We start from the raw sequence: 27,000 nt of genomic DNA on the forward strand, positions 1-27,000 counted from the left end.
TTCAACAACCCTATGGCATGACCCCAATTCCAGTCTGGTATGATTACATCTCTGAGTTTCATGCTAATGAGTTGATTAAAAAGAGAGATAGAAAGGTCTCTCTCTATTGGGGAGATATGCCTATGAATATCGTTAAGACATTTCTACGATCCCTGCACAATTTTCAAGATAACAAACGATAAGAGATACTTTTCCAGCAGTGCAGCAAATGTTGACAAGTGATAGCTAAAGGGATCACCTTGCCCTGCAAAAAAACATCTCTGTAAATCCCAGAAACTGCTGTTGTGGTTTGAAATGCACTTGCTGAGAAACTGGGAGTTGCATAGTACAAGTTTTAAAAGAAAGACAGGACTAAAATTCATGTTTGGAAGCTTTTCTGATACAAGAGAAGATAGAATATCTTTCTTTAGCAAATTGGACCCTGTCTTCAGAAAAATATTATCTGCTGGTTTGTAAAAAAGACAGAACAGCTTTAAACATGCAAACTTTCACTCATCTGATTCGTCTTTAGAGACAGTGGGTAGGATTTTTCAAAAGCATGTAAGTGAAAGTCACATTGTGCTAGGTGCTTTAGTAAAGCCTATCTCTCCATCTCCAGGAGTCCATTTTCTCCTGCAACTGTGAATGGCAGCCACTTGAAGGATTAAAGATTTTTTTAAACATGCAACATTAAAAGGAATGGCAGAGAATTTCCTACTATGACTTGTGATGAGTTATCTACATTTTTAATATACACCTGTAAGCATAAAAATAGTAGAGCATAAATCATTTTTAAAAATTAATGTTTACATGGAAAAAATTCTCACCTCCTGACCCCCACATAAATAGGAATCTAGGGAGATATCAAATCACATCAGTTAATAAACAGGACAGATTTTAGCCTAGCAAAAATACTGTAAAGAGTTAATGCTTCAGTTAACAGTGTGTAATAAACATACAGGAAAAAGAAACACCACTAGTTCTGTTACTAGTTTGTGAACACTGCTGCAGTGGGAAGCTGTGGCATGGATTCTCAGCTGCAGTTTTTAATTTTCCTCTGATGAGTAAGTACAGGCCACTGCTGGAGTTCACTAGACACAGGGCTAATCAGCTGAACCAATCAGGCGACTTCTGTTTTCCTAAATACCCTTCCTAATATTTATGTCACTGTAAGAACATACACAGTAATCACTGGATATTCAGGAAAACCTCTGTGCTTAAACAACCTGCAGTGGTCAGGCATGGTACACTACTGGATAGAGCACTAGGACTCAGGAGACTTGAGTTCTATTGATGACTCTACCACAGGCCTGCTGGGTGACCTTGGGCAGTCACTTCACTAACCTGTGCTTCAGTTTCCCCGTCTGTTAAATGGAGACACTGATACTGACTTCCTTTATAAAAAGTGCTTTGAGATCTACTCAATGAAAAGTACTATATAGGAGGTGTGTATTATTATTATAAACACTGGAACACACTTGATCAACCTCATTAACATCCCAAATCACTTCAATAAATTCAATTAAACTAATCTAAGTCAGAGGGAGTGGTTGGCAAGGCAGTCACTGGAATTCAGTTCCTCCCCAGGTTGCTAATAGCCCGAATTCATTAGCCTTCAGGGTGCACTCTAAGGCCCACATTTTCTCCTTTGCTCATGAGGTAATTAGTGTGGTGATATGGCGCTCTAGAGATAGTGTATGGCTTAATTTATTTCTATTATATTTTTTTCCCCTGGGTCATTCCATCTTATCTGAAGAAAATGATGAATTTGTTAGAGAATCGTTAACATATTGTCAAGCACTGAATAGGTGACTTTATCTTAGTTTAATAAAAAACCAATAAATAAAATCCAATAAATAAATAAAATCATACAAAAATCCACAACACAATTGTAACAATGAAGATCTACTTATTCATTTAGGGTTTGATCCAAAGGGAGCCTTGCCATTGACCTCTGTGGGGTAGGGTCAGGCCTTTAGTAGTCTATTTAATAAGACACAATTACAACAGTATTAATATTTTGTTGGGGAAATGGTTGTTTTACTATGTGTCTATCTAAATGTACACCTTGATCAAAAACAAACGTAATGTTAGGTTGAGCCCACTGCAAGGCACAGGAACTCCTAGGGATCAAATGTATCCTTGAGCACTTTATATTTACAGAATACTCATCCCTCAGCATTGAGATATTTTTACTTTGTGATGTGACTGAATCAAATATTTGCCAACAGTAACTTTTAGTTTATGGCCTGCAGTGTAGCAGTGATGGATAATTGACAGAGTTCTTTTTTGAAAAATGAAATCAGTGGGAGCTGCAGTGCTTAGCACCTCAGAAAATCAGGGCACTTCTAGTCAAGTGCCTAAATATTTGGAAGAAAAATATTACACACACACCTTTCTGAAACTATTAGAGCACTATAAGTTAATGTAGGTTTCAGATGATAGACTACTTACTGTACAGATGTTGCATTTGTTTGCTCCAGCCCCAATCATTCCAGTGAAAGTCTAGCTCCATTGTATCTCTATCTTCTGTCAGTATACTAACCCCCTTAACCTCTTGGCAAATTTTTCAACAAATAATTATGCTGCTACTTCCAGTGCTTCTAATTCCTTTCCCCACTCTTGCCAGAGATGAAAGAGTAGCAGCTCAAAGGCAGCATCGTTCTCAGTAGGAACATTTGCTTCCACTCAGTTACTCAGCCAAGGTCTCACTGCCTGTTTTCATTTCCATGCAAAGTCCTGCAGGATAATTTGGAGAGCAGCTACCTCTATTAGTTCCACGCACATCCCACTGCTTCCAATTAGTACTGATTTTCTCTTACAAGAAGCAGCCAGAAAGGCTGAACTGCACAACTTCCTCAAAGCCGGGGGAGGAAAACTTGGGGAAAAAGAATGGGAAAGTTTCCTCTTTCTGTCTTTATGAGCTATAAAATACATGTGAGGTTTATTTATTACAAATCATTGCTCTTAGGGAGGACAGTGATTTTTATGTGTGGATGGATATGTTTGTGTTGTGGGATTAGTTTGAAGTTTGTACACACCAAAGATGTTAAAATAAAATTGTTCATATTTTATCACATTAGTATTTCAAACCATCTCTTCTTATACTTATCAAATAAACAAAGAATGGGCAATCCCCTTCCAGATTAAAAAGGAAAATTTACATGTTAAAAACACAAAATTAAAGCATAGACTTTTTTTTACAGTAGAAAAGCATTCCTCTTATTTTCTCCACAGATCACTTTAGTTCTTTCTGCCACAAATCTCTGCTGTAACCTTGTTTTATAAATTCTGATGTGTCACTCTTTTGTTGGCAACATGTTTGATGCCTGGAGACAATCTGTACATTAGTTTCACAACATGATGTTCTATTAATTAAAATATGATAAACTGTTATTAAAACTCTACAGAGAACAACATGAGAACAGAAACTAGATGCCTCATACATAATGCATTCAGAAATACTGATGTGCAGATAGAAAAAAGCTTTTAAGGGTTCTAGAATGGTTTTTAAAAGTTTGGGTTTTTTTAAACATGATGGAATTTTCTACTAGCAGTGTCTTCTATTTCAACTATTATTGCTAATTGAAATTCAAAAGCTATGCTAAAGTTACATTTAAATACCTTTTTCAAGAGCAGATTAAATAAGTGGGAATGATGTAGGGATGAGTGCTGCAAAATGCAAAGGAGAACAGTTGAAGCAGGCTGAAATTTTTCAGATGAAACTTTTTTAGCAGATTCGAGTGGACCAAAACATTTTACAAATTTGCGTTGAATTTGCCAAAAAATTTTTGGTCAGACCAAAACACCCAAACAAAAAAAAAAATCAAAATGAAACATTTTGATATTTCAATTCATAATGATTTTTTGTTTAGAATGTTATTGCAATTTTATTTTAATTTTTTTTAAAAAACCTTGAAAATGAAATTAAACACTTCACTTTAGGTTGAAATAAATGTTTCATTTTTGACAAACAAAATATTCATTTGGCCCAAAATAATTTTTTTTTTTTTTTTTTTTTCCAAAATTTTTTTAAAATTTTTTTTTTAGGGTTGACAAAATTTTTTTTTTTTTTTGTGGTGCTAGCAAACACAAAATTCATTTATATGCCCAGCTCTAGGCACACTTAACGTACGTTTTTGTATATGGCCATACACTATAATATGGGTCCAATGTTCTCCTAAGCAAACTGATTCTCTGGAAAACCCAAATATAGAAATGGAAACTGTGAAAACCAGATTCACTGATTCTCATAGACTCATAGACTCATAGACTTTAAGGTCAGAAGGGACCATTATGGTCATCTAGTCTGACCTCCCGCATGATGCAGGCCACAAAAGCTGACCCACCCACTTTCCCTTAACTCAGCTGTTGAAGTCTCCAGATCGTGATTTAAAGACTTCAAGTCGCAGAGAATCCTCCAGCTTGCGACCCCTGCCCTATGCTGCGGAGGAAGGCGAAAAACCTCCAGGGCCTCTGCCAATCTACCCTGGAGGAAAATTCCTTCCCGACAGCAAATATGGCGATCAGTAGAACCCCGAGCATACAGGCAAGATTCTCCAGCCGGACCCTCATTTTACCAGCGATGGCACGTTATTGCCTAATTGACTAAAATCACGTTATCCCCTCAAACCATTCCCTCCATAAACTTATCTAGCCTAATCTTGAAGCCAGAGAGGTCTTTTGCCCCCACCGTTTCCCTCGGAAGGCTGTTCCAAAATTTCACCCCTCTGATGGTTAGAAACCTTCGTCTAATTTCAAGCCTAAACTTCCCCACGGCCAGTTTATATCCATTTGTTCTCGTGTCCACATTAGTACTGAGCTGAAATAATTCCTCTCCCTCCCTGGTATTTATCCCTCTGATATATTTAAAGAGAGCAATCATATCTCCCCTCAGCCTTCTTTTGGTTAGGCTAAACAAACCGAGCTCCTCGAGTCTCCTTTCATAGGAAAGGTTTTCCATTCCTCGGATCATCCTAGTGGCCCTTCTCTGTACCCGTTCCAGTTTGAGTTCATCCTTTTTAAACATAGGAGACCAGAACTGCACACAGTACTCCAAATGAGGTCTCACCAGCGCCTTGTATAACAGAAGCAGCACCTCTTTGTCCCTACTAGAAATACCTCGCCTAATGCATCCCAAGATCGCATTAGCTTTTTTCACAGCCACGTCACATTGCCGACTCATAGTCATCCTGCGGTCAACCAGGACTCCGAGGTCCTTCTCCTCCTCCGTTACTTCCAATCGATGCGTCCCCAGCTTATAACTAAAATTCTTGTTAGTCATCCCTAAATGCATCACCTTACACTTCTCACTATTAAATTTCATCCTATTACTATTACTCCAATTCACAAGGTCATCCAAGTCTCCTTGCAGGATATCCCGATCCTTCTCTGAATTGGCAATACCTCCCAACTTTGTGTCATCCGCAAACTTTATCAGCCCACTCCTACATTCGGTTCCGAGGTCAGTAATAAATAGATTAAATAAAATCGGACCCAAAACCGAACCTTGAGGAACCCCACTGGTGACCTCCCTCCAACCTGACAGTTCACCTTTCAGTACTACCCCCTGCAGTCTCCCCTTTAACCAGTTCTTTATCCACCTCTGGATTTTCATATCGATCCCCATCTTTTCCAATTTAACCAGTAATTCCTCATGCGGTACCGTATCAAACGCTTTACTAAAATCGAGGTATATTAGATCCACCGCATTTCCTTTATCTAGAAAGTCTGTTACTTTCTCAAAGAAGGAGATCAGGTTGGTTTGGCACGATCTGCCTTTCGTAAACCCATGTTGTAATTTGTCCCAATTGCCATTCACCTCAAGGTCCTTATCTACTTTCTCCTTCAAAATTTTTTCCAAGACCTTGCATACTACAGATGTTAAACTAACAGGCCTGTAGTTACCCGGGTCACTTTTTTTCCCTTTCTTGAAAATAGGAACCACATTAGATATTTTCCAGTCCAACGGTACCACCCCCGAGTTTACAGATTCATTAAAAATTATCGCTAAGGGGCTTGCAATTTCTCGCGCCAGTTCCTTCAATATTCTAGGATGAAGATCATCTGGTCCGCCCGATTTAGTCCCGTTTAGCTGTTCAAGTTTGGCTTCCATCTCTGATATGGTAATGTCAACCCCCCATTTTATTACAGGAGAATCTCAGCTTTCATTTAAAAGAAAAGTATGCGTCTAGCTTGCATAGTCATGGGGATGAAATGGGAAACCATGAACCCCACAGTCTCAAAAACCCATAAAACAAATAAGAACCATAAAATTATTATTTTTGAAAGTCCTATGGTTTTTAAGTCTATCTCAGGATATGTTAGGGCCTGACTCATGATTTTTGAATATTTGGAGTTGGCGAGACTATTAACCCTATGCATGCAAGAGATGAGGCGCAATGTATACATATAGACATATAGACTCATAGACTCATATTCTTTCTTAACCCCACACGTGTGGATGCCTTTAGGTCCCCACAAATTCAGAGGACCCAACAGAGAAGTCTGCATGCCTCTTGCTTCTGGTTTGTTACACAACTTCCAATTCCTCTGCTGCTTCCCTCTCTTAGATAGCACACCTCTTAAAAGAGCTATGAAACCAGGGTCTCACTGATTCATAGCTGCCCCATGAATCTCTAGTGGATATGCTACAGTGTGAAAAGTGGAACCTCCATAAGCTAGTGAAGATTCTCCATCCGTAACTTTCACTGCCATTCTCCATCAGTAACTTCACATGCGCTAGGGGGAAGAGATTAGGTCAGAGACCTGAAACGAATCCTGCATCTTTCCTCTCCAAATTCTCAAATGCTTATTCACACCAACACATGCCTACCCTCAGTGAGAACTGGTGTACATGATATATGAATTTGGTCATTTGAACGTGTAATCAATGCCCTGATTCAGCAAAACAGCTAAGAGATGCTCCATGCTGTCATTTCAATATTTCAAAAATTTAACTTAGAATCCAGCATATTGCAAATAGTAGTGACACATCACTAGAGAATCTTAAAACTCAATTTGAGCAACACTAGTTAATAGAATAGTGACTTTTAACAGAGTGATAACAATAGCTGAAATCCAATCCAAAACGAGAGAGGACTGTAAATAGAAAAAAAAATAAATGAGCGAGAAAAGTACAGCAAAGCTATAATCATTAGTGGTCAGTTTGTGCCATCCTTGGATTTCAATGGAACTACTTGTGTGAGAAGGTTACTCACCTTGTGCAGTAACTGAGGTTCTTTGAGATGTGTTCCCCTGTGGGTACTCCACTCCAGGTGACGGTGTGTCCAGACGCCTTTGATCGGAGATCTTCAGTAGCAGTGCCTGGTCAGTCCGCACGTGCACAGCTGTTGTCTCGCAGCATCGTTTGAGTTTATGCAGTGCATGCACAGCCCGACCCCCTCAGTTCCTTCTCTACCGTAGAGTCTTTGTTCTTGAACTCCAAAGTAGAGGGGAGGAGGGTGGATAGTGCAGCACCCACAAGGACACACATCTCGAAGAACCTCAATTACTGCACAAGGTGAGAAACTGTCTCTTCTTCGAGTGCTGTCCCTGTGGGTGCTCCACTCAAGGTGAATGTAGAGTAGTACCCACTATGGTTGGGGGGACTTTATGTGCATTGTAGCAGCGGAGAGGACAGTAAGGTATCTGACCTGGCATTCTGTGTGATGGGATAGTGCTTGGCAAAAGTGTGGTCTAATGCCCATGTGGTGGCTTTGCAAATGTCCAGAATGGGTACGTTGTGTAGGAATGCCACAGATGTTGACTGGCTCAAGCATAGGCGTGCGCACGGGGTGTGCCGGGTGTGCCCGGGCACACCCTAATGCCCATGGGCCGGATCCGGATCTGGCCCCTCAGGGCTTTGGATCCGGCCCGTGGGATTTGCCCCCCGTGGTGCCGCAGGCCCCGCGCTGTTTTCAGAAGCAGCCATCAGGGCACCATGTCTCTGGGGCCGGGGGGTTGCTCCAGGCACCGCCTCCCGAAGCTCCCATTGTCTGGGAACGGGGAACCGCGGCCAATGGGAGCTTCAGGGGAGGTACCTGGAGGCGTGGCAAGGGCAGCGTGCAGAGCCCTGTGCCACCCGTCCCCCGGGGTTGCGCGGGGACGTGGTGAGTGGCGCGGCATGGGGCCCTGGCAGGCAGGGAGCGTGCCGCTGCGGGTAAGCGGCGCCGGGCCGGAGCCCGAACCCCTCCTGCACCCCCCCTCCCTGCCCTGAGCCCCCTGCCTGCACCCTGTTGAGCCGGGCTCCCCTTCCCCAGGGCTGGGCTGGCTGTTTTAACAGCCCCATGTGCTCCCTGGCAGCACCAACACAGCCGCTTAAGGTGGCCACAGCCCCCCCTCCAAGGCAGCTGCCCCCCTCCAGCACCCAGGGCCCCAAACCCGCCTGCGGCTCCCTGCACTGGCCGGGGGCCCGGGCACCACCCAGGGGAGTCAGGCCGCCCCTGAGCCCAGTCCACCTTAAGTGGGGCCCGGGAGCCAGGAGGCCCGGGGCAGGGGGTGAGCCCGGCCCACAGGCCCCCCGACAGCCCGGCTGCGAGCTCAGCTCCCCGGTGCTGTTTGGGGGCTCCGGCCCGGCACCCTCGGCCTTGAGTCCAGCCCTGGGAGCAGCCCGGCCCCTCTGCGATCCACCCCAGCTGCCTCTGCCCGGCCTGGCCCCAAGCGCCCAGCCCGGCCTCCTCTGCCCGGCCCCCGAGCCTGCCTGCCAGGACGGGGGAGCCCAGATCCCCAGCCGCGGGCCTGCCTACAAACAGCCTACCCTCCTGTCCCCCAACTCCCTGCCCTGAGCCCCCTGCCTGCACCTCTTACCCCAGCCCCCTGCCCCCCAACTCCCTGCCCTGAGCCCCCTGCCTGTACCTTGCACCCCAACCCCCTGGCCCATAACTCCCTGCCCTGAGCCCCCTGCCTGCACCTTGCCCCACAACCCCCTGCCCTGAGCCCCCTCCTGCCCCCCAACCCCCTTCCCTAAGCCCCCTGCCTGCACCCTGTACCCCTCCTGCACCCCAACACCCTGCCCTGAGCCCCCTCCTGCACTCCGCACCCCTCCTGCACCCCAACCCCCTTCCCTGAGCCCCCTTATACACCCACACCCCTCCTCTGTCCCAATCCCTTGCCCTGAGCCCCTTCCTGCACACTGCACCCTCCTGAACCCCAGCCCCCTGCCCTGAGCCCCCTGCCGCACCCCCCCTGCACCCCAACCCCCTTCCCTGAGCCCCCTCATACACCCCACACCCCTCCTCTGCCCCAATCCCTTGCCCTCAGCCCCTTCCTGCACACAGCACCCCCTCCCACACCCTGCCCTTTATGATGTTCGCCTTAAAAAAAAAAATTCCCTGGGTGCACACCCTAATGAAATGTGCTGCACACGCCTATGGGTTCAAGTAGAGTGGGACCTGACCCCGGCAGGAGGTTCTATGTTCTGGGTCTGATAGCATGATCTGATACAGTCTGATATCCACTTGGAAAGTCGTTGCTTGGATATAGCGGCACCCTTAGATCGTTTGGTTGTGGAGACAGAGTCTAGGGGATTTACGGAATGGTTTTGTTCTGTCTAAATAGAAGTCTATTGCTCTTCTCACATCAAGGGTGTGTAGTGTGGCCTCCTGTGGGGTTTTGTGTGTTTTAGGGTAGAACGTGGGAAGGTGTTTTGGTTGGTTGACGTGTAATTTGGATGCAAACTTCGGGAGGAATTTAGGGTGAAGTCGCATTGTGTCCTTATCCTTAAAGAAGATTGTATAGGGAGGATTGGCCATCAGTGTGTCTATTTTGCTCACCCGTCTAGCCAATGCGATGGCAACTAGGAATGCTACCTTCATTGACATGTGTAGTAAAGAGCAGGAAGTTAGGGCTGTAAAGGGAGGACTCATGAGGACCCAGAGGACTAGGTTCAGATCCCACGTGGATGTGGGAGGGTGTACTTTGGGGTAAAGGTTCTGAAGCCTTGTGAGGAAGCATTTGGTGGTTGGATATGTAAATGCCGAGAATCCATCAATTCTGTCATGAAAAGCATTAATTGCTACGAGATGTACTTTGATAGAGCTGAATGAAAGTCCTGAATTCTTGAGCTCTACCAGGTAATCCAGCAGTACAGGAAGGGGTGTAGTGTAGGGAGTGAGCCCTTTTGCAGGCACCATACACAGAAACGTTTCCACTTTTGAATGTAAGTATTGTGCGTGGAGTCCTGTCTGCTGTTCAGTAATATGCATTTGACCTGTTCTGAACAGGTTATCTCTTGTACTTGGAACCATGGAGGAACCACACTTTCAGGTGGAGCCTCTCCAGTTGTGGATGGAGGATCTGACCGTCGTCCTGGGATAGGAGGTCCATCAAGAGAGTTCGTGGAGGGTACACTGACATGCACAGCAGGTAAGGGTACCTGGCTTTGCCGTCTCTGACCTTGTATAGAACCCTGTGTATTAGTGGGATCGGTGGGAGTGCATACATAAGTGTCTTGTCCCATCAAATCAGGAAAGCGTCTCCCAGAGAGCAGGAGTTGAGCCCTGCTCTGTAGCAAAAGAGAGGGCATTTGCGGTCCTTTGTTGTGGCAAATAAGTCGATAGATGGGAATCCCCGTAGGTCGAATATTTGTTGTACGCCCCTCGAATTCAGTTCTCATTTGTGTTCCTGTGAAAATTGTCTTCTTAGTGTATCAGCCATAGTATTCCGACATCCGGGTAGGTATGAAGTGGAGATGTTGATGTGGTGCTGGATGCACCAGTTCCATAGTTTCATTGCTTCCACGCATAAGGAACACGATCCAGCCCTGCCTTGTCTGTTAATGTAAAACATGCATGTGATATTGTCTGTCATTATTCGGATTTGTGCCTTAAGAGTGGTAAGAAGTGAATGCAGGCTTTTTGCACTGCCCTGAGCTCTAGAAGGATTATGTGCAGGTGTGATTCTGACATTGACCGCCTTCCTTGTATCGTGTGGTGGTCTAGGTGTGCTCCCCAGCCCAGTAGGAAAGCATCTGTAGTTATCATGATGGAGGGAAGTCTGTGGTGGAAGGGGACACCTATGCAGATATTCTGTCTTTGTCCATCGTTGTAATGACATTAGTACAGCAGTGGGTGGTGTTACCATCATGTTGAGTCTGTGTTTGGTGGGTCTGTATATGGAGCTCATCCAGCCCTGGAGGCACCTCATGTGTAGTCTGTCTTATTTCACCACGAATGTGGTGGTGGCCATGTGACCTAGTAGTTGTAAGCACTGACTCAATTCTTGGGCAGATCAACACAGTGTCTATGAGGGGTTTGATGGCCAGGAATCTGGTGTGAGGTAGCAAGGCTCTGGCCTGAGTTTAGTCTAGATAGGTCCCGATGAACTCCAGTTGTTTGTGTGAGTATCAAAGTGGATTTTTGAAAATTTATTTGCAGCCCTAGTCTCTGGAAGAGGTTGATGGTGAGAATTGTGATTGTTTCTGTCTCTTTGTATGAACGACCCTTGATGAGGCAGTTGTCCAGGTATGGGAAAAATATGATCCCTTGTTTGCGTAGATGAGCTGCGATTACTACCAGGGTTTTGGAGAATACCCTCAGTGCAGTGGAGAGACCGAATAGGAGCATTCTGTACTGGAAATGTTCTTGTCCTACTATGAATCGGAGGAATCGTCTGTGTGCTGGATGTATTGAGATGTGGACATATGCGTCTTGTAGGTCGAGGGCTGAGAACCAGTCCCCCGTTCCAGTGCTAGGATTATTGTGCCCAATGTGACCATCTTGAATTTTTGGGAGCATATGAATTTGTTGAGCCTTCATAGGTCTAGTATCGGTCGCCATCCGCTGCTTTTCTTCTGGGGAAATAGAATCTCTTCCCTCTGTATTGTGTTGGCACTGTTTCTACTGCACCTAGCTGAAGAAGATTATTTAATTCAATTCGTAGCAGGTGCTCGTGAGAAGGGTCACTGAAGAGGAGAGGGGAAGGGGGTAGGGTAGGTGGGCAGGAAGTTAAAGGGATGGAGTAGCCCGAATATACTATCTCCAGAACCCAGAGGTCTTGTGTGATTTGCTGCCAGGTATGGTAGAAATGATGTAGGCGGTGGCCAAATGGGCAGGTGAGTGCTGGTGTTAGGGGGTGGTTGCTCAGACCCTCGACCAATCCTTCAAAATTGTGGGTTGTTTCCAGATGGTTGGGACGCTGACTGGTCTGTTTGGTTCTGTCTGCGCCTGGGTAGTCTATTGCGGTTTCTTTCCGCCTCATAAGGTCTGGATTGCAAGTGGTTGTATTGTGGTGCCCTGGGTCTCTGGTATGGATGGTACCACTTTATTTTTGGGGGCGGAGTGTATATGCTCAGAGTACGCAGGGTAGCTCGTGAGTCCTTCATTGTGTGCAGGACTTCGTCTGTTTTTGCTGAAAATAATTTGTCCTTGTCAAAGGCCAGGTCCTCTATCTTTAATTGGAGCTCCTTCGGGATGCCAGATGATGATAGCCATGAGGCTCTGCGCATGACCACTGCGGTAGCCATAGTTCGAGCTGCCACATTGGCCTTGTCCAGGGAAGCCTGTAGGGCCATTCTGGTGATCAGGTGTCCCTCGATCAGGACCAATTTGAATTGGGCTCTCCTGTCCTCTGGTATATCTGTGGTGAATTAGAAAAGTTTGCCATAGATTGTACTTGGCAAGAAGTGCGCTATAGTTGGCTATTCTAAATTGTAGTTTGGATGATGTATATACCTTGCGGCCTAGGAGGTTTAAGCGCTTGTGGTCCTTATCTTGCAGTGTGGATTGGTGTTGAGGTTGTTTTTCCCTGTGGCTTGCTGCTTCCACCACCAGGGAATTGGGTTATGGGTGGGCAAATAGGAAGCCCATGCCCTTGACTGGGATGTAATATTTGCCATCTGCCCTCTTGCATGTTGGTGGAGCAGTAGCCAGGGTCTGCCATATATTTTCAGCAGGTTCTAAAATGCCATCATTTATAGGGCCACAATTTTTGATGCCAAAGAGGGTTGCAAAATTTTCAAGAGCTTATGTTGATTCTCTTGAACCTCCTCTAATGGAATTTCCTGACTGACTGCTATTTATTTGAACAGCTCCTGACACTATTTGAAATCGCCAGACCAGAGTGCACACAGGTGGCATGACGGCTTCATCTGGAGACAAGGACGAGTTGTATTCCGGGGATAGCATCTCAGGTATGGCCTCTTCCTCAGGCTCCTCCGGTGGGTCCACTGCATCCATGGATGTAGGGTGCACTGGGGATACTGGTTAGGAGCGAAGTTGTGCCCTGGGTGGTGATGAAGTGCAGGTGTGGTGAGCCATATACGCTGCCCATGGGTCCCATAGTGGTCATTGCATTGGATATGGCATGTGGGGGCCCATCCATGGGGGGCCATACCGTGGCCATTGGGGTTGTTCTTTGTATTGTAAAGCCCCAGAGGTGTGTTTTACGGGGCTGTAGGAGAATCTGGTGGTGAGAACAGTTGCTCCTCTTGGTCCTGGTCCTCATTATCGCTATCAGTAAACACTGAATATGCCGGGGGTGAAGTTGGTTGGGTTAAAAGAGAACTCACGGTGCCGAGTGAAGGTGATTCTGGCACCGGCACCACAGAGATGTCTTTCTGCGTTAAGAATTGTTGTGGTGCTGGCAGGTGTGGCACTGACGTGTTGTGATCGATCCTGATGGTTTAGGCATCTTGTATTTAGCAGGTGCCGGTGGCCCCATTGTGGTGCCATCTGCCAGTGCCGGGAGATTTGTTGGTGCCGGTGGCGGTACTGAGGGTCGTGTTGGCACCGGAGGTAGTTGTGTGGCGGGCACTGGTTCCAACGAGGGCGTCGGTACCGTCAGCGCGGAGGAGACATGGGTAGTTTGATGTCTCGACTTGTTCAGCTTATGGGTGGTGCTCCTGGTGCTGGAGGTGCGGGGAGAGTCGTAGGTGCTGGCTCTCAAGACCGTCAGCACTGCTGATAGCGACCTCGCAGGGGATCGCTTCTTTTTAGTTGGTTCCCTGTGTGTGGAGCTCGAGGCTCGCTTCCTCTTCTCCTGAAAGGGTGGCGCTGTGCTCTTGGTTGGTTCCGAGAGGGATGGAGAGCACTTAGGAGAAGGTTTAGATACATCCTTCTCCGATCCATACTGGAGCGATTTCTCCATAAGGATCATTTTCAGGTGCAGGTCTCGGTTGCAATTGGGCCTTTGCTTTTAGGTTGCTACAGTGGCACACTTTGCCAGAATGTGTGTCTCTCCGAGGCACCGCACACAGAGCAAGCGAGCACGGCATTGCCTCATTGCAGGACCCGCATTTTTTAAAACCAGGGGAGCCTGGCATGTTGAAGTAAAAGAGGGAGAGGTTGCGGTGGACCAAGAATACGTATCAAGGTTTTCGCTCTGCGGGGAGCTTGAAGAAAAATGGGGGATAAAAGTTTTTTTTTTTTTTAACTAACTAACTATTAACTAACTTATCTAAAGGGCAGGGTGGAACTGGGTTAATCGTATTTAATTTTCCTGTCAATAGGGGAAGAAGCTACAGCATTGCCCTGATCTCCGTCTTCAGCCGAGGACAGTTGAGAAGGAACTGAGGGAGTCGGGCCATGTGCGCGCTGCACAGACTCAAATGACGCCGCAAGACAACAGCTGCGCTGACCAGGCACTTATACCGAAGATCTCTGATCAACGGCGCCGGGACGCACTGTCACCTGGAGTGGAACACTCACAGGGACAGCACTCAAAGAAGAAAGTAAACTAACCCTCAGCAGGGTAAAGAACTTGTCCGACATTGTCAAACAAATATTTTGTTCCTATTCACAGATTTACTTGTAAACTGATTACAGTATATATAGGGCTTGCTTCATCCCATGTGCATGGGAAAAGGGGTGTCAATCTGCAATCCTTCTGCACCCACAGAGGCAACTGTGCCCCAGGGAAATTCTGTCTCAAGAAGTCTTAGCCCCCACTTCCTAGCCAGATGGTTCTAAGACTCCGCCAGCTGTGGGCACCCTGGCGGAACAGGAGTTGATGGCAGCTTCTACCACTGTCTGCTCCTCACACTGGCAGCATTCAATAATAATATCTTATGGGCTACTTTGCTAGAGCAGTAGATTATTATCTCCAGGTGCATATTTTTGAGGTCTCTAGATAAGTTATTATTTAAAAACAAATGAATGTTTATTTCTTCATGTCATTCCAGAAGGAAAGCACTAATGGGCAGGGTTTTAATATCTTTATCAAGTCTCCATTTTCTTTTCCGCAATTCCAGCATCTGTTGTTGCTGTTCATGTTAATATCACAGTGAAAACATCCAAAGCAGAATAGATACAAATATTATCAAAACTACCATATGAAACACATCCCAGAGTGTTATTGCTATCATGTGTATATCTGCTGTCTTGATTAACACACTATCCCTCATGGCCTGTGTGTACTGAAGAATGCATGACAACTGTACGGCACCATTACAGGGCTGAGGAATCAACCAGAAGTCAGTTGATCCCTGACACAAACTGATGATTGTGCTGCTGACAGAGATAATTAGCACAGGGATCAGCACCTGAAGCTATGGCCAACCTGAGTATAGACAAGCTGCTCTGACAGGATCCAAGCTGTTCTGTTGTGGGGAAAATCCCTCACCATTACAGATGCACTTTTAAGACTACATAATTGTCTTATGCTGGAGAAGTACAGTTATAACTGCATTTCGACAGAAGGGAAACACCCTTCTGACCACAGATATCCTAGCTCATTGATGTTTCTGGTGTTTAATGTCAGTGATTAAAAGCAACCAGAACTTCTATGCTCAAGACTGGGTTCTGTTATGCATGATGGTACACCAAAGAGGATTTTAATAAGTATTTAACAAGTAACTATTGGTGCAGAACTTCTACTAATACCACAAACTGAACATGTTTAAAAACTGAACAGAAGAAAATGTTTAGAGCAAATAAACCACAACCATTTTAAGTGTGACAGTGGTTTGAGGTATTTCTGTCAAGGGAGCCAAGGTCAAATCATCTGCTGTGCAACTAGAACTCAAAAGCATAATCAGATGAATGGTGTTTGTGAGTGTGGAGTTACCCAAGGATCTCAGAAGGAGATTCATATAGTAAAGGATATTATGTAGGGTCTACTGGGATTTTCTAGCTAAAATCCATACACTTTAATAGTACATTTTAGCTACAGTGACAAATACAAGAGAACAACATAATAGAACACATTTCAACATGAGAGTAGAGTTGGTCAAAAATTTTCCATCTAAATGTTTGTTAGATGGAAAATGGCTTTTTGTCTCTAAGAAAATTTGCATGAAATTTTTCTATTTTTGTTTACAGTTTTCAGGTTTTCAATAAAAAATGAAAATCCAATTACCAATTTTTTGGTTTATATTGTTTTTGGCAACTGAAAAATTTAGGAGAATTAGTTTATTTGGTTTTTTTTTAATTATATAAAATTTCAAAGAAACATTTTTGATGAACATTAAAAAATGCATTCTCTTTTGAATTTTTTTTGTTGGGGATAAAATTATTTCCTGACCATCTCTGCATAGGAGCCCTTATGTGGTTAGTGCTCCACTCACTCCTGACCAACTCTGTTTACCCTGCTGTTGGAAGGAATAATCTATGCAGGCATGTAGGACCAACTGGAGGATAAGCACACAATTAATGCTGCTTTTGTTTGTGTAAATCTCTTTAGGAAGAAAAGTGGTAGGCTGTCAGAATTTGGCCCTATATGAAGTCTTGTAAAAAGTAATGAAAGAAAGCAAGAAAGATGTTGGTACTGTTATCAAGAAAGGATAAGGTACTCACAGTGGCTGATATACTACTTTTTTACCTCAAAGATCATGCATGCTAGGAAAAAGAAACATGCCATAACAGCTTTTAAAACCCAGAGTACGGCAACAGTTATTAAAGGAGGAAATCAAGCTAAAATCACAGACTGAATTTAAAAACAAATTTCCTTTGTGTCATATTAGCACATTGTCTACACTTGACCTTGCTGTAGCACTTGAGTGTAGACTCTCACCACAGCAATGGGAGGGGTTCTCCCATTGGTGCAGTCAATCTACCTCCCTGAGAGGCGGTACGTAGGTGTCTACTGTCTACACTAGTGGTTAGATCGGCTTAACTATGTCACTCGGGGGTGTGGATTTTTCATACTGTTGAGTGACATAGCTGGGTCGACCTAACTTTTGAGTGGAGACACTCACTACAGCGATGGGTGTACAAAACTTCTCAATGTAGATTATCAGAACAAAAACAACCAACCAACCAACCAAAAAACAACCCCAATTTACTTTTTACCTTTCATCCCATTTACTTTTTTTTTTTAAACTTCCTTGATCATTGGACAACAAAATTAGGCTGGTCAGTTTCCCCTTCACTAACACAGTAATGTTGTAGTGGAGTTTCCAATAACAAAATGTGATGCTTACATGTTGTTTTTTCATTTAAAAAAAATCACAAAAACATAGGGGGTTTTCTTGGTAAAAAATTGCAAGCTACATTTTGCAACTAAATTATAGGCATGCACCATTAAAAAGGAGAATAATTCAGAATGTTCAAGAAAAAATTAACAATGAAATGATAAATATAGACTCTTTATTACATTAAATTTAATACCAGAAATCAGATCCTACCCTTTTTCTACAGTGACAGGAGTAATTTTGGGAGATCAATTTATTTAATCTGTAGATAACAAGACTCAAATGCTGGCTCAGATCACGAGTTAAAATAAGTTATTGGTCATATCCATGTGTTTTATGCACATCCATCTACATAATAAAATGCGCACACAATTCAGTGGGATTTGTCATCTCTGTTCAAGAAGGGTCCCAGAGTCTCCAATGCCAGCTGCACTTCAAGTTAGCACTGAAGGACTCTGGAAGAGCTGGGGAAGCTTGACTATTGCCTGCCAGTATTATGTTTAGCTCTAGTAAACACTCTGCAAGATATGCAAACAAATCAAAGCAAAGGTGTTGGGATTTTTTAAGATTAAAAAAATATATATTTAATTATGTAGGTACCAGTACATAGGTTTTCAGTGTGCATTTTTCAAACAGTGAATAAGAAAATCCTGCCATGACCTGAGAGTACATCTACACCGCATGCTTCTTTCGGCTGAGTGTAGAGTACATACGTCCCCTCCCTTCCCCCCCAGCATGGGCATAGCCGGTGAGGCATGGCTTAGGTGAGTACATTAAACACATACAGAAGGTTGTGGGCATGTATGGGAGTACATACCCTTCAATCATGCTCTCTACTTGCCTAAGCCCTGCCTCCCCATCTACACTGCTATTTTTAGCTGTATAGTGTCCTGCTGCCTCCCCACTCCTGGAGCCTTTCCCAGCCACAGGACAAGGACACCCAAGAGGGGAAAGACTCTGGGGATGCTGAAGGGAAAGGCACCCTGTTGTAAAGCCCTTCCCTGCTGCCTCCCTCCTGCCAGAGTCTTTCCTTGCCGCAGTCAAAAGCTCCTACAGTGGGGAGCTTCTGACGTTTTTCCTTGCTGTATCCCCCTGCCAGAGCCCTTCACTCACAAGTTTAGCTACACACCACAGGCTTTTCACTGTGTGTGTAGCTATACACTCCCTACATGCTGCCACCCAGTGGTGTGTAGTGTAGGCATAGCCTAGACCTAGAGAGTTGAACAGAAAGGGAAAGAAACAAAGTGGTGTTAGCTGCAATTACAGGGGAAGATAGCTAAACGTAGGCTGGTGCAAAACAGTTCTGGGTGAACTTTACTTCTTTTACAATCGGGAACAACTTCACCTTTGATTAGTGATTATGGCTGATTGCAGAATGTATACTTGGGAGTTGGACATGCTGTCTAAAAGGCAGAGCATATCCCCTGTCAGCAAGAGAGTATGTTAGTCAGTCCTCTTCCTAGCACTCTTGAGTGCTTTGGTATCAAACACTTCTGCATGAGCTGTTGTAGAAGTTCCATCTGCAATCTTCTCCCCACCAGTGAATACAATCTAGACCCAAGTGTAACCCTTGGTTTTGCTTACAAAAAGCAATCTACTGCTGTTCAATAAAGGCTACTCTTCCAAATGCTTTATAAATTGTTCTAACAGGACACAACTATCAGTGTTCTTCAATATCATTCATAGAGGTTTTTTTTGGCCTAATGTTTATCTCACACATAGTTCTAAAAATTAAATGTTCTTTTTGGATATTTTGCAAGTATTTAAAAATATTAAGTTAATGATTCAAACTGAATTCTAAAATATCAAAGGCGTGTTGGTGTCTCAGCTACTCTGTTGGCTCAGCTTTACTTTGTGATTTTTCTTACCCTAAGCATGCCAAGAGGTAACACATTTGATTAGCCAAGGGACACCAATGTGCATCCACTGATGTATATCACAAGGGCTTAGATTCCAATATATGTAAAGCTTTGAAGTGAAAAAAACATCTGCACAGCTGAATTTTTTTATGGAATTGCCCTGATTAGGTTTTGCACTACACAAAGTGTAATGTAAACCAGGGATAGATGGTATCCCTCCATTTTAATTTATTATGTATTTATTTCAGTATATAAAAAATGTACCCATCCTATGTATAATGCACATGCACAAGCTTTATAAAAACAATTCAGAAATGGAACTCAATACCTTCAAAAACAAAAGACTCTCCTAAACTCACACAACACAAACCACAAAACCTTCCACCGCCATTATCCAGCTAGCCATCTCTCCTAGACTTTTCTGGGCAGAGAGAATGGATGAGTCTGGCACTGTGACCTGAAGCTGAAGCTGTGAGGAATATCACACAGGAAGAAAGCGATCTCTGAAGGAACGAGCATCCAGCTCACGTAACGAGTTAGAGGTCAAAACCAAGCATACAGATTGCCTCTAAAGACAAACTAGGAGTTAGATTATTATTAGAAAAAATACATGATAATTATCGGTTATGTAGGAGGATTATGAATAAAATTGCAAATTTAAAAGTATAATAAATATAGAACACTTTAGAAACCGGACTTTTCAAATTAGTTTTGGAGAGATGTGTGCACCATTTGTATAAGCATTCACTGGTTAATGTTGTTGTTGTTGTTAATCAGATACTTTCCTTGTCTTCCTTTATTTATAATTTTCTTAAAGAAGCCTGCACATAATATTTTCTTAGGCAATGTCTACACTACAGCACCATAGCTATGTGAGCATAGCTGCCTAGATGGTGGAAGGGATTTTTTCATTACTGTAGGAACTCCGCCTCCCTGAGCGAGGGCAGCTAGGTCAATGGAAGCATTCTTCCACTCACATAGCTGCATCTGCATTGGGGCATTAGGTCGGCATCGCTACGGTGCTCAGGAGTATGGATTTTTCATACCCTGAACACCACAGCTGTATCATCCTAAGATTTAAGAGTAGAGTAGGCCTTACTTAATGTCTATACTCTTCTAGCTGCCCATTTTATTTTTCCTGAGTTTTTAGTGGAACACTGGCTAGCTTGGTATGTTATTGCTCTTTTATACCAATGGTTTATATCACAGCATATTGTATTTCTTTCTCTCTACCCATAAGCACTGATGATGTCAGCATATAATTGCTGGCTTTTTCCTTCTCCCAGAGGAATGAATTTATTTACTGAAAGAGATCTAAACTCCAAAAGATATATTATCCAATTATACCACCACCATTCTTGACTTGACACTTGTGAATTCTAATCATTTTTCAGGAGAGAAAAACAAACAAAACAAACAATTCTTGCTCTAGATGCAGAACTTTCTTTCTTTCTCTCTCATTCCCACTCTTTCGCACCAATCGTATTGCCCCGTAGGAGCAGGATTTTATAATTGTACTATGAGAATTAATGTATGATTTGATTTCATCCTGCCAGCCACCCTTTTTGAATAGCAGAAAGGAATGACAGACCAGAACAATCCTTATGACTGATTATGGTCACCCTTTTGTTTTAGGATAAGTTATAATGTTTACTATGGTTTCCTATATGTATTACAAATTAGGCACTTTAGTTAAATATACATTTCTTTGTTTTAAGGTTTAGAAAGTAAGAGGCAGGATCTTGTATTGTGTCTATGTTAAGGAGATTAGAGGAACGTTGAGGGCCTGAAGCCCCAATGTGAATTGTTTTAGTTATAAGATTTAGCAAGGCTTGATTTACAATGTATTCTGCTGAATATAAAATACTACTGTCTGTATACCTTTCTGTAAGAGATTGTTTGTGTGACTGAGGAATGCATGCATCAGGAAAAGATAAGGTGTGAAAGCCATCACAAATGTCCAGATGGTCAAGAACAAGTGAGAGACTAGGAAAGACCAGGAGACAATCAGAAAACATCCATTGTATCCGACGCTAAACATGTTAGCAGCATTGATGACCTCAGAGGTGAGGCAGGCACCCCCCAAAGGCGAGACAACAAATAGGAGATAATGATGGGAAGCCCGACAATAACTATCAAATGACAGCAGAAAACCCCAAGATTAACACCAGTTAAGGACAGGATGACATTGCAAAATGCATGGAATCAAATGGGAATTTACAACTATAAAGCTGGGGTGTTTTGCCAGGGAACACTGGGTTCAGTCCTGCAAAGCCTCGGAGCATCGGATTGCGACTGACAGAGCCCAGCTCCTCACTTGTGCTCAATCTAACTGGCCATTAGATTGACTCGAGCTACAACAGACTGGTAACTATAAACATCAACTGGCAGAAAAGTGTGTGTGTGTGTGTGTGTGTGTGACTGAAAAGCATATGCTAACTGTTGTCTTTTCAATAAATGCGGCATTTTTGCCTTCTCCTCTATAAAAGATCCCGTGTGCTTTGTATGAGCATAACACCCCAACTGCTATGAATACCATGCTCAAAGACAGCCACAACAGCCTGTTTTGTAGGGACACCATTGATTCTGTGGAAGAAAAGTGGTGGACGCAGAGTAAAAGCATTTGAGCTCTCAGCCAAGACATGAGCACTGGCAACCAGTGAGGGAAGCAGGAGAGTAGCCATCTGAAATTGGTGCCCCAGTATTCTCACTTGAAGCATAGGTAAAGCAAAAAAAGCCATTTTTTCCAATTTTCTTATTGGAAAAGGAAATTTGAGACATTCCTTAGTCCCTGCATTTGTCTGTATGACATTCAGAACTAATGGGAGCATTCTAATGTCTAGAAGATTTAACTCTTTCATGTCTCAAAGGACTTCTTCCTGTTCTCAGTCTCTTTACTTACGCTTCGCTTCTGATCATCATCCATCTCCCGCTTGATCCGTGCTAAAAGCTAAGTGTGTTCCTTTTTTCTGTTCTCCAAACTCTTATTTCTCATTATTTTGTCAACATCGGTGTCTCTCTACCTGAATAACTAGACTGATACATTTTTCCTCACCATAAATGTTTCAGCAACATGCTTTGAAAAAATTCAAAAGGAGTCCAGCTGGGACAGCAGCAGCATCTCTGTCATAGGTGCTTATTTATTTATTATTTTGAAAGGATCAATGCCAAGAAGAGGAAGAAATTGCAGATTGCATTGAACAGCATGAGAAACCAAGTACATATGGGTTTTTGACAAGGACATCAGCCAGAAATCCAGGGCCTATGAACATCACCAGCCAGCTACACAGTGTTCAGAAGGGCTTTGTAACTAATATATACATATATTTAGCCTTCAAGGTCAGGATAATTCATTTGAACAATTTGCTCAGGTGTAACATTTTTCAGTCCTTATTGGATAGACTGGCTGAAAGCTTCCTTATTAAAAGTTAGTTCCCATCAAACTTTCTCCATTTAAAAATCAGAATTAATTTACTCTAACGAGCAGTAGAATTGCTGTGGAGCTGTGAGAGATTAATCGGATTTTCAGCATAGAGTAAAATGAAGTTATGAGATATGGGAGCTGGTTAACATAACCTAAATACCAAAGGATTAATAGCTTCAGTAGTTTTGTGAATTCATTGTAAGATAGAAATCTACATTACAAATATCAAATAAAAATATTCATGGAATGATTATGGGAAAAGAATGATCATAATCAAATGCTGCAGCTATGCAAAGATTAGTATACCCCTAAGGAAAATGGTGATATGCAGACCAAGCCCATAACAAAATGATTTCATGGGGGGTTCCTAACTCATAAATGGGCATACTGCACAATGGTCGGAGGTATAATTAGGAATATGTCCTCTAAATCTGCTGCAACAGAAGGTAATTAATATCTATCTTGGGTGGGCTGAATAGTTAATTAATACAGTACGATGTGATGGTGCAGAGCGATGTTGGCTGCTCCTCTCTACTACTCAGCAGCTGTTCAAAAAGAAAATGCCAGAAAAGACCTTGAGCACCAGAGTAAATTTTGAAATGCCTCTGCCTAGACATGCACTGCCAATGCACATCAGGATACTTGCTTATATACAGGTGACTTCATATTATTCAGAATCTGAAATTAATTATTACTTTATATATTTAGGATGAGTAGGGCAGGGGGTGATTTGCTGTTTGTTTATTTAATGAGGATAGTGCTCATAAATGGTGCTAGACTGACAAACTTGGAAAATGAAGTCCTGTAATTGTCCACAGAACAGGTTCAGCTTAGACTTACTTATGGCACAACTTCACTAGGGAATTGCAGTCTAGATGAAATTACTATCAGGTGGGTGCACAACTGATTCAGAGTATTTATCAGTGTCAAACTGGGAGGGCCTATCTTGTGGGCTCCTGCAAGGGTCAGTCCTGGGTCTGGTACTATTCAATTTTTTCATAAAAGATTTGGATAATGGAGTGGATAGTATGCTTATAAAATCTGTGGATGATACCAAGCTGGAAGGGGTTGCAAGCACTTTGGAAGACAGGATTAGAATACAAAACGGCCTTGACAAGTTAGAGAATTGGACATGTGCAAAGTACTTCACTTTGGAATGAAAAGTCAAAATGCACAGCTACAAAATGGGGAATAACTGGCTTGGTAGCAGTGTTGCTGAAAAGGATCTGGGAGTTATAGTGGATCACAAATTGAATATGAGTCAACAATGTGATGCAATTACAAAAAAGGCTAATGTTATTCTGGGGTGTATTAACTGCAGTATCATATGTAAGGAGGTAATTATTGTGCTCTACTCGGCACTGGTGGGGCCTCAGTTGGAGTAGTATGTGCAGATCTTGGCACCACAGTTTAAGAAAGAAATGGATACATTCAAGAGAGTCCAGAGGAGAGCAACAAAAATGATAAAAGGTTTAGGAAACCTTACCAAGGAAGAAAAGTTAAAAAACAAAAAACAAAAAAACTTGAGAAAAGAAGTCTGAGTGTGGACCTGATAACAGTCTTCAAATGTGAAGCTCTGTTATAAAGAGGATTGTGATCAATTGTTTCCCATATCCACTGAAGGTAGAATTAGTAATAGGCTTAATTTGCAGCAAGGGAGATTTAGGTTAGATATTAGGAAAAAAAACTCACTATAAGGGTAGTTAAGTTATGGAATAAGCTTACAATGGAGGTTGTGGAATCTCATCATTGGAGGTTTTTAAGAACAGGTTGGACAAACACCTGTTAGGGATATTCTTGGTCCTGTCTCAGTGCAGGCACCTGGACTAGTTGACCTCTTTAGGTCCCTTACAGCCCTTATGTTTCTATGATTCTCCAACCTACCGAAGCACTAGGCCTGAACTCTGAACTACATAGGGATAAGACAGGAAGGAAGGTCATTCTCCACATCCATTTGATTTAGCTCTCTGTTGTGACTGCAAAGAATAGTGTTAATTAATGCAACTTTTAACGGGGATTTTGGTCACTGCCATTAGACAGATTCAACCTGCAGGTAAACCTGTGTACCTATTATCAATCCTCAGAGTCATCCAGTCCCTTGGTTAAATTTCTGATACATTCCCCCTCAGTCATTAGATAAAATTATCTATGTTTTGCAACATTATGAGATTTTATATTGAATTTTATCAGGCATCATATTACCATACAAATTAAGGGCCTCAATCTTGGAAGTGCAGAGTATCTGCAATTTATCTTGGATTCATAGGTCTTTGACCCCAAATCAGTGGACATTGCAGTACTTAGCACCTATCAGGATCAGGCAGCTCTAAGTCATTTTGATAGACCATTTACTCAGGAGCAGGTAACCAGCTCAGATTGCAATCCAGATACAATGAATATTTAGAGATGAAAGTTCTAATCTTTAGCTCATGAGATGCTTCAGGCACAATTATTCTGCATGGTAGTTTGCCAGTCCAATAGAAAAATATGCCTGATTTATTGCATCAAAGCCTAAGATGCAAAAAACACCAAAAGGGCTTAGATCAAGGAGCAATTTACTACTAACATTATATGCTTTAAAAGAAAATAACCCCTATCAGTATGCAACAAATATTGTTTAAACATATGTTTTGCAATGTCTTGATGTTTCCCAGTGATTAAGAGCTTCAGTGGTATAGAAATGCTTTAGAATAAACACCCTATTATTCAATAATTGTTTGTGTTGTCCATGACTGCACTTTTTTAATTTATTAAGTTAAAAGTATGAAATGTGATGTCCTGATTTATATGTAGTTGAATAATTAGACCTAAGAATAAAAAGAACACTGAATTCTGGATTGCGCACGTATAAATGAAGCGACTGAAAGGTTACATATAGGAGATAAAGAATGAGAACTAGGGATACTACATAAAAGAAAGTTGCTCAGGGAGGGCAGCTGTTAAATGTTATAGATTTTGGCTTGTTACTAGAGAGAAGTGAATATACATGGCAGCTGTAGGATTCTGGCAATAGTATATCTTTTTTGAGAATTCCCTTCTTTTTTAAGCATTACCCTCAACCTGTCCGTACAATGGGAGAGATCATCATTTTCCAAATCCCAGAATACTATTTCCCATCAATTACAACAAAAGAAAATCATATGACATGCTCCATGTGTGTATATTACACAAAAGATTGCATATGCGCATTATGTTTCACATGTATGAAACAACAGCCCAATCTGATTTTAAATTATGTAAAAAATAATCCTTAAAATATTCTAGGCTAAATTGGGGCTACGAAGCCTCATCTATAGGAGAAGGCTGCAGAGGTGCAAAGCCCCAAAAGAAACTCCAGAAGTCAGTGGGCCTCATCTAAACCCCACTGAATTCAATATGAAGACTGTTACTGACTTCAACGGAGCTGGATTAGACTGACTGTGTCTGAGGCAGTGCAATGCCTCTCAGAGCACACACAGCGGTGATCACTACTACACCCTTTAATTGAGCGCCACCAGCCTTCTTCATCCTGTGCTTGCCTAGCTTTGCTGCTCCAATGTAATAACTTTACTATCTTCAGGTAGTGAATCCAAGAGAATGAGCTGATTTTATATATAGTTTTGTATGGATCCAGTAAGTGATATCCAAACACTAAAGCTTTCTGAAAAGATCTAATTATTTTATTTATTTTCTCCTCTTTATTCAAATAAAATTATTTGTCAACCTGAAATTTAAATCTGATAATTTGCCTTATTGTCTGCATTCTTTTGATAGTTTCTAGAACATAATAAATGCTAATACAAAGCACATATGGGGATATTTTCCTTTATGGAATGGCTTTTTGAAATATCGTGCCTGAACGTACCAAGTTCATAATTTAATTTCATTGCTAAAAGAAATACTGAGGCTCAGCTTCCCAATGGAACTCCATGTTCCTTTTGCAATCTTGTTGAAAACCGAAAAACTGAACAATGACATTAAAATTTCTGGTATCTGTTACTCAGTGACTGTCTGTTTGCCAAGAGCACACACAAATGAGACACACAGACATGAGTTGCTGCTTGAGACATGAGAATTTCAAGAGCAACTTGATGCGAAACAAAATGAAAAACTAGCTCCTACTGTAGAAAGTTCTGGAAGCTGATGAAATGACAGACATTTTACCTTCCTTCTTTCTGCGTTCATTTACTCATGAATGGGGACACAAAGAGCAATCATAAACTCTTGACATAAATGATTTATTTTAGATAAAAAGAAACAAGAAATTTAAAAACAATCAAAGCAGCCTTCGTAAGTCAGTAGTTTATATCTCCTGCATTCTACATTTAAACTGAAAAATAAAATGGCAGCGGCCTCTATAGTAAGGAGAGACCCCTCTATGATTAAAGAAACAACACACAGAAAACAGAAAG

At 42.5% G+C, this 27,000-nt stretch overlaps 1 protein-coding gene and 1 long non-coding RNA gene across 2 annotated transcripts in view; one reads left to right on the forward strand and one right to left on the reverse strand.

Moving 5' to 3' along the window:
- The window catches only part of LOC112112035 (dystrophin), a 1,981,667-nt gene that overhangs the window by 313,373 nt on the left and 1,641,294 nt on the right, over nt 1-27,000 (reverse strand). The gene's annotated exons all lie outside the window — the stretch shown is intronic.
- On the forward strand, nt 10,303-14,956 carry LOC113406267. The gene is made up of 3 exons (XR_003369706.1): nt 10,303-10,344; nt 13,007-13,108; nt 14,426-14,956. It is a non-coding gene; the product is annotated as an uncharacterized LOC113406267 (long non-coding RNA).

The sequence above is a fragment of the Terrapene carolina genome, unplaced genomic scaffold (genome assembly GCF_002925995.2).
Source record: "Terrapene carolina triunguis isolate 2854851 unplaced genomic scaffold, T_m_triunguis-2.0 Scaffold23, whole genome shotgun sequence".
Lineage (NCBI taxonomy): Eukaryota > Metazoa > Chordata > Testudines > Emydidae > Terrapene > Terrapene triunguis.